Source organism: Idiotropiscis lumnitzeri, chromosome 17 (genome assembly GCF_059441095.1).
Source record: "Idiotropiscis lumnitzeri isolate Australia: NSW breed Sydney's pygmy pipehorse chromosome 17, RoL_Ilum_1.0, whole genome shotgun sequence".
NCBI lineage: Eukaryota > Metazoa > Chordata > Actinopteri > Syngnathiformes > Syngnathidae > Idiotropiscis > Idiotropiscis lumnitzeri.
This window is the reverse complement of record NC_142407.1, coordinates 16,037,541-16,050,274: the sequence shown is the minus strand read 5'-3', so window position 1 is coordinate 16,050,274 and position 12,734 is coordinate 16,037,541. Positions and strand designations below refer to the sequence as shown.

Genomic DNA, 12,734 nt, shown 5'->3' with positions numbered 1-12,734 from the left:
CTGCTTCCCACCTCCCTTTCTCTCTGCTGTTTATTCCCCCTCGGCTGGCCCAGATTAAAGTCTCTGCTGCGGAAAAATCTGCCAGCCTCCAGCCTGTTGATAGGCTTGGAAGCGGGTCACAGGCTTTGCTCGTGTCCAAGAAAGCCGCCTTTGAAGCAAGCTGCGATGGACGTAGAAACACACATATTCATCCCCAGCTTGCCTCTCCACCTCTTCCCTTTGCGTTTTCATATTAATGAAGTTGGCTAATACGCGCCGGCATCACGGGTCATGCAACCGAGTCCAGGGTGCGCCGCTGCCAGTATGTTGGCGGTGGAATTGGATACATTCTCAAAATTAATCAAGGCATTGTCATGCCAGAGGAAGTCTCTTCTCTCTGGCAGACGCCGCCAGAAAACTCTTGAAAATTCACATTTGACAAATGATTCTGTCATAACAATCGATTAGGAATCTGGCTGATTGGAGTCGTTACCGAGCGAGGTGCAACACGAGAATACTGGAATCCTCCAAACTAAAAAAAAAAAAAAAAAAAATGATCATCTCATAATCTACATCAATAATATTGCCCAAATATGTACATTATAAAACGAACCCACGGCCGTCGTTTTCTGTCTGCATGAGAAGCAGGATTGAAGAGAATTTGACCTGCAATCATCTTCAGCAAAACCTCAACTATTTCCTCTTTTCATCCTTTTTTTTACAACATCAAACAAGTGTGCCGCCATCTAGTGGTCGACGGTGGAGTTACACCCGAAATAAACGGCAGGCAGAATAAAATAATTATATAATTATAATTATATAAAAAAATTGAAGATGCAGAGAGGTTACCTTACTTTATTTCCTCGATTAATGCCGTCAAGCCTGTTGCAAATCAAAACAGCAGCACCTATGAAGCTTGTTCAGAGTCTCTAAAATCGCATCTTACCGTTTTGTGTCGTGGGCATTCATGTTTATCTTCGTTTTGTGGCGTTTCTCCTTCGCCGTACTTTTTAAACATGTCGTATCGAACTTCAATTTGACCAAGCACTCCTTCCTCTCCTCCCCCTCGTAATCGACTCCTCCAACAATCTGCAGTTGAGTAAACAAAAGCCCGCAGCAACTATACGAGGAAATAAAGGAATCGATTGTTCATTTCCCCAGTCGTCAATCAAGGACATTTTCCCTTAATTTGTTTTAATGAAACGCTACTTTTTGCGTTTCTGGGTCGTTGTCGTGCCCTCATTTTGTATCGAGTCATTTATACCGGTTGGTGAAATGTTGCCGTTTTTATTCCAGTTCATTCATGCACTCAATTTAGTTCCGATTTTTTGGGTAGTTGAGTGAACAAGGAAGCACTGTCATCGTGTAATTGAGTTTTAATTTCTGCGCAAGTCGAAATTTGGGTCGATAGCATTTTCTGGTGTCGCGAATTGCAATTGCGCTTCGCTGCCGTCGTGTCAAATTGGCTCTGACGTTGGAAAGTATTTTTTATTTGTGGTAGTGGTGGAGAACCACTTGTCGAAATAACGATTACCGATTATTTTTAGTTGTCTTTTTTTAGCCTTTCTTAATCCCGGAATCCCTAACATGCCCGTGTCTTTGTCCGTCCGAGTTTATCGGAACATCTTTGAGAAGTGGCCGCGATGGCGGCCAATGATGAATTCCGCCAAGCGTGAAGTGTGTGACACTTTTAAAAAGAGGGCCTGCCATTTGATATTCATGAGGGCTCATCCCGTTTCTGCCGTCCCCTCCGGTGTCGGTGTGACAAAATGCCGTTGTCTTCGATCCCGGGCCTCCCGCCGATGTTTAATTGCAGATGGATCTGTCCTTTCCGGCGCGGGGGTTGGAGTGGGGAGCATTTTGTGTGTGTGGAGGAACCATTTGGGCATCAGGGTTGAGGGATTTGCAATCTGGACGCTGTTGTCATTCCCCTCCAGGGCTAAGATGGAGAATCTCTCATTCTCATTGGCCCGACTAAATCTCGTCCCGCTCAATAAATAGCGTTGAGAATCATTTCATTGAATGGCCCCGGGAACATTTATCCGTTCATGTATTGCATTAGAACAGGTTGCGCTTTTGACGCTTCGGCCTCAAACGTGTGTTTCCTGATAAAAAGGAATTTGTTTTAGGTTTCCTGACGAAAAGCCACGGAAAACATCGTCGTGCACCGTGACACAAAAGCTGAAAGAAACCTGATTTGAACAATCCAAGTTATTTTGTGACAGTTGGATGTTTTGAATCTGATCAAATGAGCATGACAAAAGGGATCCCTCAAGGCTCAATTCTCTCACCCCTTTTGTTCAACTTGCATATGCGACGAGATGATTCAGGTAAACATCAGCAATGTGTCCTCATGAAACTTTAGCAGGGAACCATCTTGAAAAAAATCTTCTGGCCTGGCTAACGGGCGTAGCATGAAGGGGTTGTTCTCCTTTACTGCTGGTTGACATTCTCTGCTGTTCGCCATCTGATTCCCTCATTTGCACTTGCACCAAAAACACCTTTCGCAGCTAATAAGATTCACAACGCCGGTTTGTTGTACTCGGGTCGTGATATTTCGGCGACTGAGCCGCATGCTGATGAGCCCGCTGAACTTTCCGTCTGACGCGTAATCTGTTGTCAGCTTACAGCAGCGTCGAGGGACTTGAAGATGGCCGTCGTGTACCGCCGGTAGAAAGGAGGCGTCGTGATGGTCGTGAAGTGACTCGTTCACTGCCGTGGACGTTCATATCCGTCAACCAATGAAAACGGTCCCATTATTGATGATTTAACTCAAAGTTGATTTTTAAGGCGTCACTATCGTAACCATGACAACCGTCCTCAAGTGTGGTTCGTGCGTTGAAGCTACCGTGGGCAGTGTTAAACGGCTTCGACCGGATCTGGCGGATTGTGTGAGCTTGGCTATGTTTGCAAATTCATATCAACGGCACGCTGCAGGGGGCCACATTTCATCTCCTTCTCGTTTTGTTTTCGATACTTCCCCCCCCGAAGCCGTTCCCCCTCTCAAATATTCCATTTTGAGTCCCGCCGCGTATCTGGGGAGCCGCTTTTATCATGTTGTTGTGCCGTCGGTGATTAAGGTCACAGCCGTCTGTCATACCTTTATTGACATTAATCCTCAAATGGTGTTTGTTTCGGCTCGACGGCAGCGGCGGCAACAAATTAAATATTGACGCCGCTCGAGCCTGTCTGCGATAATCTGCGAGGATAAGTCTGTTGTTGCCTCCTAAAACACCACGACGGTTCACTTTCGGGCCGAGCTGCTCCCTGATTAGATTGCCTTTGTTGAGTGGCGGGGAAGCCAAAATGCACAAAGACCATTACCTGAAAAACTTCACAGGAGCTGGCTTTGGCGATTGTCGGTGACAGAAGCGGGGCGATAATGCCCACTCGGGGTTGAACGACTCCAATTTTTCTTTGTTGTTGTCTAGAATGTGATGAAATCGATGACGTCGTTGATGTTTAATCAGCAAAGTGCAACAGTCAGCGTTCCTTCACGTCTTTACAAATAGCGTAAACCTTACTGTCGTTGCATTTACTGCCATTGACGGCTAAAGACGTCAAAGATCCATTTTATTGAATGAGTTAATAGTTTACCTGTACTATAAATCAATGATTGTACCCAAATGAATAGAAATGGCTTACGAATTTAATTAAAAAAAATAATAATAATTGGAAGTTTTTTTCCTCTATATTAGGCAGCACTTTGTCGCCATCTTGTGGCCTCATGGGCGTTGATACGATTGCTCTTGCCTATCTGCCGGTTAAAAAAATCAAATGTAACCACGCCCGGAGCGCCATAATTCTCCCGCCCCTGCTTTATTATATAAATGCATGAAAATGAAAGTCCCAAAAAAAAAAATCTAATCTACCAGGAGGTGTCTCGCGTGCTGCCCATAAAAAGCGATATGGTTTTAAGAATGCATTAGCTTTAGCATTAACAAGAAGGCACCTTGTTATTTATCCTTTATTTGATGCATGGCACACGCTCATTACACTTGAGGCAAATTCTCCCCCGGGAGTCATAAAAGTAGCCCGCCCGTGGCGTTTTCATTTTGCTCAGGATCCATATTTAATAGCCATCTAGTATATCACACTTGGCTGATAAGTATCACCCCCCCCCCCCCCCCCACTCGTCCCCTCTTACCCCTCCTATGGAGAAAATATCTGCAGCTAAGCGGTAGTCGAGAGCGGTGACACTTTGCCAGCATGGCCGACAATGTCACGGCTTCCTGCGCCCGCAGTCGGCGGCGCCATAAATGTCACTCAGACTTTGATGGGCCCTTCCTGTGGATCGATGCCAATGTGTAGCCGACCGCCCCGCGGCCGTCGTTCGTTCAAGTCGCCATCTATCCGTTCTGCCCCCTCCCCTCTCGACTTTCATCTTCGTCCATTTCTAACCAAGCCACCGCTGTGAACACATTGTCATTGTTGGGTGGCTGTTCCCGTTGGCGTGGATCGGCGACACTAATTGGCCGCGATGGTGCTTCTTGAAATGTTCGCACCTAAAAAAAAATACGTTGTCAATTAACAATCAATAAATATTGATTCCACACAAACCACTTATTTTGGACCAACAAAATAAAACTCTTAAATTGTGTAAAAATGTATTTTATGCTTTTTTTGCTCATATGTTAACATCCAACACGTGAACAGCGACTCTCGACGTTGGAGCGACGCTAATTCCCAATTAATGTCCGATATTTTATTGCAATTTTCGGCCTCCTTTTGTAGCTTTATCGACCACACGTTTCTTTTTTTCTGTGGAACTCCGTCCACTATGTCACTTCCGTCTCTCATGAGTGACTCGGGCGGCGCTGAAACCCACAAGATAATGAGCGGTCATGGTCGCTGTGACATGTCAGCGTGTCGTTTCTTTTTGCTTACAATGCAGAAAAAAAAAAGACTGACTGCTTGAAGTGAGAGGAACAGAAAAGAAGAAGGTGCGCCGGAATGGACCACCACTGGCACAAAAATCAATGCCACCTCGCGTCCGCTGAAACGGATCACAAGGACATGATGAGTGAAGACTTGAAGGCGTGTGTGTGCACGTGCACGTGCGTGTGTGTGTGTGTGTGCGTGGAGGCATTTTAACAGTCCCGCAAAGTTAATTACGCCTGAGCAGCTCGTTCTCATTCCGGGTCATCAAATGCTGACACTTTGTCCCGACCCCGAATGCTCACGCAACCCCCGTGTCCGCCCGTGTCCGCCGTAGTGGGACGTTAATGAACTCCACAACTGCGAAACGCCGTCGTTGCCAATATGAGAGTTCAGCGCAGATGCTCCGTTGCACTAAAAATACACATTTTACCCGAGCAAGCAATATTTAATTGCTGTCACTGAATTTACAATCATTTCTTCGCCGCATATTCTCAATCGGCGTATGACGCCGTTGGGATTGACGTGTGCGACTTAATACGAGGTTGCAAGTGGTGGCGAAATGGAGATCGTGATTTACGGCGGTGCTCATTGAAATGAATTTTTTATTTTTTTTCGTTTTTTAGTTTTAGGATGGCGGCAGTTTGAGCTTCGTTGCCATTTCCCACTTTGGAAGATCAACACTCAAGTTTGTTTTGTTTCTTGATCATGGAAATGATTGAGTTTTTTCAGCTTGTAAGCCAAATAATGTCACGCCAAGGACAAAAGAGCCCTCGTGTTCCTAAATTGTAAGCGAGATGCACAAGTGGGTCATGTGCGCGACCTGATCTCCTCCTTCCTCGGCGGCCATCTCTCCTCCCGTCGCCTACCCTGGTTCGCTTCCCGCCCGACAGTTTTATTTTTAGCGTCGCCCTCGTCCAAAACGACCGCAGTTGTCTCCGAAAAAGTCATCATTGATTGAACCCGCTGGATTGGAGGCGGTCACGTTAAAAGGAGCTTTGCTTCGTTTGAAAGCAAAGTGCGTCGTCGCGTCCCAAGGTTGCTTACAATCTTGTTGTTTCGGATAAATTGATCGGCCAGATGTAGGTCACGGAAGCCTCGCGATCATTCATCTGGGCCAATTGGGCCTTTGGCCAGCAAGCCGAGTCGAGCTCATTTTTTCCCGGCGCCTTAAGGGACAGGCGGCGGAGTGCGGAACGCCAACCTCGCCTGGCGAGCGCCGCCGTCATCCGTTTGAGTCCCGCGCCGGACTGTCCTGACAAGCCTTCAGGTTCCCGATCGATACGACTTCAGTCTCAATTACGCTTGCAGGTGGAGTGCGACCTTGGAGTTTGCGCAGCCTCAAGTTGGACAATTTGGAGTCGAAACAATCATGGCAGATCGAAACGATGTCATCAGACCTCGTTTTGGAGACCGTTCAAGGGTTAATTGTTATTTTTTGGTTTCTACGGTAACGCATTTTCTGCCAGTACATGTGGGGATAATCACTCGTCGTCACGTTGAATGCTCTTGCTGTTATGAATTTTATTTTGCCAGGTTTTGCACTTCCTGATTTTGTTGCTGTTCTCTCCAGGACAAAAAATGAGCTCACCGTATTTTCCGGATGATAAGCCGCTACTTTTTCCTTGATTTTGAACCATGCAGCTAAAACAACGATGCGGCTTTTCTGTGGATTTTTCTTTCACCAGTAGGGGCGCTCTATAGTTCGGAAAATATGCTCAATAAATCTCAATTTTTTTCATCATCGAAAACTGCGGCTTATTGCCTGGTGCGGCTTGTATATATTTTATTTTATTTTTAATTTTATTTTATTTTATTTCATTTTATTTTATTTAATTTTTTGACAAAGCGCTGCTGCGGCTTATATAAAGGTGCACTTTCTAGTCCAGAAATTGCGGTCCTTGAGGTCAGTTAGTCTTTGCTGAAGACTCTTGAATGTCAAATCCTCGTCCATCCTGCTTTATATGCCGAAAGAAAACAACTGCTGTCGGTTCATGTATGCATTTGACCAATATTATTCATGTATGTTGGGAGATGATAAATCATTTTCCAACATAGAAAACTGCGGCTTATAGCCTGGTGCACCTTGTATATGTTTTTTGTTTGTTTGTTTTTTTATCGTTGTTGCGGCTTATGTATGGGTGTGGTTTATAGTCTGGATTTTTTATTTATTTAAACACAGGACTGATTCTGATATTATCAGGCATGTGGACTCCTTTTGTTTGCACAATTGTCAGCCCAATGACGGCTCGTCTCGCTTGTAAAATCGCTCGCATCTCTAGACGCTCCTGTAATTGAAATATCATTGAAAAGTTGCAACCATTTTTTTGTAGTCGTCGTGATTATCCCCTGAACGCCATCGTACGTTTCAAGTATGATTTTGTTCCGTCTGTAAAATGGCACTGATAAAATACGACATCGGTTTTGTCCCGAGGTTCCTGAAGAGAACCTCGGGGAACATCAAATCATTCGGAGCTGCTCTTTTTCACGCGCCAATCAATGCTATCTGGCGCTCGTATAAAAGCCGCCAATATTGGATCTAGCGATGGCGGACTGTTGGAGCGAGATAAGGCCAAAGTCATTCAAGCTGTTGTGCAGCAACACGCGCGGTTGATGTCATGTTGATTATCGGGGCCCGTCTCGATTCATATGAAAGCCTTCTCAACCTTGAGACCGATGGGGACACTTTGTTTCTTTTGACGGCCGTGTCCCAATCAATCTTCCGTCCTATTATTTTTGTCGCCGATCGCGTTGTACCCAATCACTGGGAGGTCCCGATTCCCGCGTGTGCCGGCACGTGCGTCAAGTGTGATGATTATGGTCAGATGTGTGAGTGCGAGGAGGTCATGCTGACTGCTGATTGCCCAGATGGCGCGCTCGCCGCGGGTCGCTCGCCGCGGGTCGCTCGCCGGTCACCGATGCCAAATCCATCACGGCTCATCCGTCAAAAACGTCCCCGAGTGGACGCGCTACGCACGCGACACCGTTTGGATTCGGCTCAATGGATGGCGAACAAAAGGAACGCGGCTTGATTCGTACCGTTTTTCCCGGAGATGGCCTGAATGGAGAGCTCATTAACATGTAAAAGTCACGGCATAGACGAAATTAAAATGCAGATGTTAATGTACCGAATGGTACGCGCCGAAAGCTTCAGAAGTGCGGCGCTATCAAATGTGCGTCGCGCCGGACGGTCGTCGGTCGCGATGTGCAGCTCCTCATTTAAAGACGACTCCATACATATCTCGAAGCGCAGGCTGCCATGGAAAGTGGAATAATTCTGGTCCATTCCGGCGTTGTCATTTTACGAAAGGAACCAAAATATCAAATGATTATCGCTTGCACTCCTATCGTCCGTTACGGAGGTGCCGAGGACCAAGCACAACCTCGGGGAGGGGGGGCTCGTGCCTTTGCTGTTGCCGGTCCTTTCCCATGGAATGTTAGCCCCGCCCCCTCTCTGTCCACTTTTGAAACTTTGTTTGAAGACACATTTTTATTGGTTGGCTTTGGACTCAAAACGAGACTTTTGCTGTTCTGCTTTTCTTCGGGTATCTTTTTCATTTGTGTTGTAATTTCCTGCTAATTTCTCTTTATGTTCTGGATTCATTTATGACACCACAACGAAAGCGCTTTGTTCCAGCTCCAGCTGTTGTGAAATGCGCTCCAGAAATAAAGTTGTATATTGTTCAATTATTTCCCCCTCGGTTTCCGCTAAACGAGGTAACGTGACGACATCAAGGCCCGATTGCATTTCTTCCCCTTAAGCTCCTATCTTTGTCTTCCCCCTTCGCAGTTTGAACTTGTTTGAGGAGATGAAGACAAAGGGTGAAAAAAACAAGACTTCTAGGAAGTGGGAGCGTCGTCACTTGGAGCCGCGTGCAGGTTGCGTCTTTAAGCAGATGCGATTTTCCTTCCTAATCATGACAACATTTCCGAACAAAATGATTGTCATGTAAAACGGATGGCAAACAATTGACGAGCAGGCGAGCCTTGACGCTATTCGCCCGACCACGTGTTAGCTAGCATTTCGTTTTCAAACACGGCTAATTCCAATCACCTCTAAATATCTCCTGAAATCTCGAGCGTTACTGGGATGAAAATCCAAATGTCACGGCATTCAAAAGCAACAGGACTGCGCTAGCTTGATTCGAGCGTTGTTTCATCCGACGGCCACTAAACTTGGCAACTCGAAACACGTCATTGTTGCAAGAACATCACGACTATACAACAGAAATATAAAACGTATTTCCCGCTTCTTCTCGCACATTTCAAGGGGGAAGGGACAAGACGAGACGTCAGGGGGGCAATTGATGCTATCTTAGCACAATTAGCGCTTTAAGTGTCTGGATGGCTTTAAAAACAAACATCAAAATAAGCTTGTGAAATATTGTCTGAATCCCAAACAGCCGACTGTTGTCTGTCTTGACTTCCTTACGTTGTAGAAACTCTAAAACGCAAAGCAACAAATGTAGCGCATGCTAACTGACTGGTGTAGCGTTAGCTTACAAAAGAATCCGTACGATAGAGCAGACTTTTCATTTGAGATTCATCCCACTTTTTTTTTTCCTCAGGGCACAGTTGGAAGGATTTCATCCTATTTACATGCATGCACATAATCCATCTGGGCGAACGGGGGGGAGGGGGGGTCCCTTTTGATGTAAGAGTCTGCTTCACAAGCGTGGCATCGCATATTAGCCCGCTATCTTTGCGTAAAAGCACGCGGCTCCGTGTGTTGGCGTGAGCGATGGAACGCGTTATTGAGGACTTGTCGCGCTCCGCCGCGACAAAGACGTCACCGCCCGCCGTCTCTATTTAGCCAGCCGCTCATGTGACAAGCGCGTGCGGATGGCGCTTAAGCTCAGCGAGCGGCGCCGACAATCCAGCGGTCGTCGATCCACCTGCAGCTGCCGTGGGCGCCGCCGGGCCCAGATGGCAGCGCGGGCTTGGAATGAAAGCCTTTCACTTCTCGCCGAAATGTTACGAAATTGCACATGTGAGATCGTGTCTTCCAAGCTGGCCCATCTGCCGTTGCTTTCGCACCCAAAACGTAACAAAGAGACTCCTGATTTTCGGAAGCCCAAAAGGATGCCAGGCCGACGACGCTTCTTCTTTGGCTAATTTAGAGCGATGATGACAAAACTGGTGCTGGTGTTGACAGAAGAACTTTTATTTTTCGATTGTGTTTTGCGAGAGGTACAATGAAATCCGTAACGGCATGCTGGCGTCAAATGTCCTGCCGACTGCAGAAAGTTGGTCCGCCAACTGAATTAAGACCCAAAAGAGCCCGCTCACGAAAGAACAAAAGAACAAAACATTTTTGGAGGAGGCTTGATCAAAAGTGTAACTCTTGAAGGAGCTGCCAAACGTGTCGACCGGAGAAGGCACGCGGAAAATCTGAGACAGCTGGAGAATTTGCAGACTTTTTAATATCTCTCACTCAATGTTGCAAAAAAAATATATATATATATATTTTTAAAGGCTGCAATAAAAATTTTTTTTATCCATGCCAGTATCATTTGTTTTTATTTTCTCAAACCATTTTGGACTATTTGGAAAAAAAGTATACGCTAAAACATTCCGACATTTTGCTGTTCAAAAGTAGCCGTTCATTTTTTTATTTACTTTATCCCCCCAGTCGAGCAAGGAACTATCTCGTCGACTTCCCGGCGATCTGCCGCACGAATGCGCGTCGTCCTTTTGTTGACTTTAATTTTCTGTTTTGAAAGTCTGCGTTGCATGAGTCACTCAAAAAGCGTCTTTGAAGGATGAATGATTTGGCCGTGCAGCATGTGCGTCCTTCTGTTGGACCAATTGGAGATCCAAAGCCGATGGACCTCAACGGCCGATGTATGACTTTCCTTTTGGTAATCTTCTGAGATTAAGCGAGGAACGCTCGATGGAATGTATTCACGATGCCTGAACGACTTTTCAAGATCCCGATCGTTAGTATGCCGGGAAAGGCAGCGCGAGCGAGGCCCGCCTCTCGTCTTTGTGTCGCTAATGTTGTCGCCTCGTGACTTTGAGGACGAGGCGCTGCGGGAAGACAACCGAATTTGATTGTTAGCCTCGGACGGCGAGGACCCACCCGGCAGCGCCGGCTGTCATTCATGGCGCTCCGCAATCAGTTTTTTGATGGATGGACACAAAAGGCGGCGTGTAAACACATCCCTCTCTCCTTCGCTTTGCATTTCAAAGCCCCCGGCAACGCCCCCCCAATCCGTCCCAAGAGTGTCGGCGGTTCTCTGCGCTCACCTTTGATTTGTGGCCATGTTGTTCTCTCTGGCCCGTCACCGGGAAGCTGCTGGGATGACGGATTGAACTTTGTGAGACGAATGTTCCCGTCCGGGCCGGGGAAAAAGCGAGGCCTCGGCGAGATGGGAAGTTTTAAGGCTACGCAAGGCGGGACGCAAATGAGGTGGCCTGTTTTTCAATTTGATATAGAAAAAAAAGGAGAAAAAACATTTCTCTCTCTGCCGTCGTTTGCCAATTACTGTGTCAACTTGGTGATCTGGATTATTTCCCAAAATTGGATTGTATTTTCCAGAAAACGCAGTTCAAGCGGCAGGTTCTTTTCTAAAACGTGAAAATGCGTTTGGGGTCATTTTTCTCACCTCCCATCCGGGAGTTGCCTCAAATGAAGATTTTCATTTGAAGGTGAAATTCCCCAGTTGTTTCCTTGTTTCAGTTCCAGCGACGAAAGTCCCCCCCCCCCCTTTGTCATTTATCAGGCGGCACCATAGGCCTGTTTGGCTTAATAAGTCTGTTTGTCTTTGCGCTCGCAAGGTTGGCTCCCCACAGCAGTCCTCCGCAACCGAAGCAGGCAAGAAAAACCTCGGGGGTCGTCGCTTTAATTAGACCCCACCGCGGCAGGCGGGCGGGCGGAGGGTGACGGTAATGCCGCCACTGTGCATTTTGATTGCGTGCTGAGATTTCTCCAGCAGTTTTGGAAAAGTCATTTGATGAAGACCCCCCCCCCCCCCAAGTCTTGTTTCTTCTCGCCCTCATTTGGTTTGTGTCAAACTTTGGCAGTGCCATATTTCAGAGGTTGGCTTTTTTTTAATGATGGCTCTGGTGGGCTTCGCCACGGTCAAAGTTTCCGCGTGAGTCTCGCGGAGATTACCCGAGAGGTTCCTTCGCATTTTCAGCCACCTTTAAAACAGGCGACGGGATGCCAAGGACATTCAGACATCATGCAGAGGAAATATTTTTTTCGGGGGCGGGGGGATACTGCCACGAAAAACAGCAAACTTTTGGGGTTCCTACTTTTTGTGTCACGTGGGGACGTACGTGACTCATGGTTCGCAATATGCCTTTGACCGATCGTTTTGTAGTTTTGACGCCTTCCTCTGAGCGGAGGTTATCAAACCGTCCGCTGCCAGTATCGTCGTGATAACGCGATCTGGAGGGTGCTTCACATCCCTGCCACAAAATTCCAAGTCGCGCTGAATTTATGATCTTAACAACGTGAATACCAAAGAATTGGAATTGAATTTGACGGCGTGTGTTGCCCTCCCAGGTCAGAAGGGGCGGCTCACCTCAAACTCGATAGCCCCCGAGAGTCGTGGTCACATGCAAACTCAAAAAGCCTTCTCGTCTTGGATTATGCTGGTTCGAAGACGCGGCGCGTTGGCTAAATTGGCTTCAGTCTGATCGAGTTTCAACCCTTCAATATACTTGGCACGCAGACTTGATCTCCGATGCCGTTCGCTTTCTGTGGAAAATAACCTGCAGGCCTCATTATCTCAAAGGTTGTTAAAATCGGCGCTCGGCTGCGAGAAGAATGGCCTGTGACTTCTTCACACTCCATTTAGAGCTTATTTCTTTCCGAGAGCGCAAAGCCTTCCAGTTCGGCCAAAAGTTACTTTTTATACGCCGCCGTT

General features: G+C 46.8%; 1 protein-coding gene across 4 annotated transcripts in view; it reads left to right on the top strand.

Moving 5' to 3' along the window:
• Positions 1–12,734, top strand: part of cadm1a (cell adhesion molecule 1a) — a 180,222-nt gene that overhangs the window by 101,242 nt on the left and 66,246 nt on the right. The gene's annotated exons all lie outside the window — the stretch shown is intronic.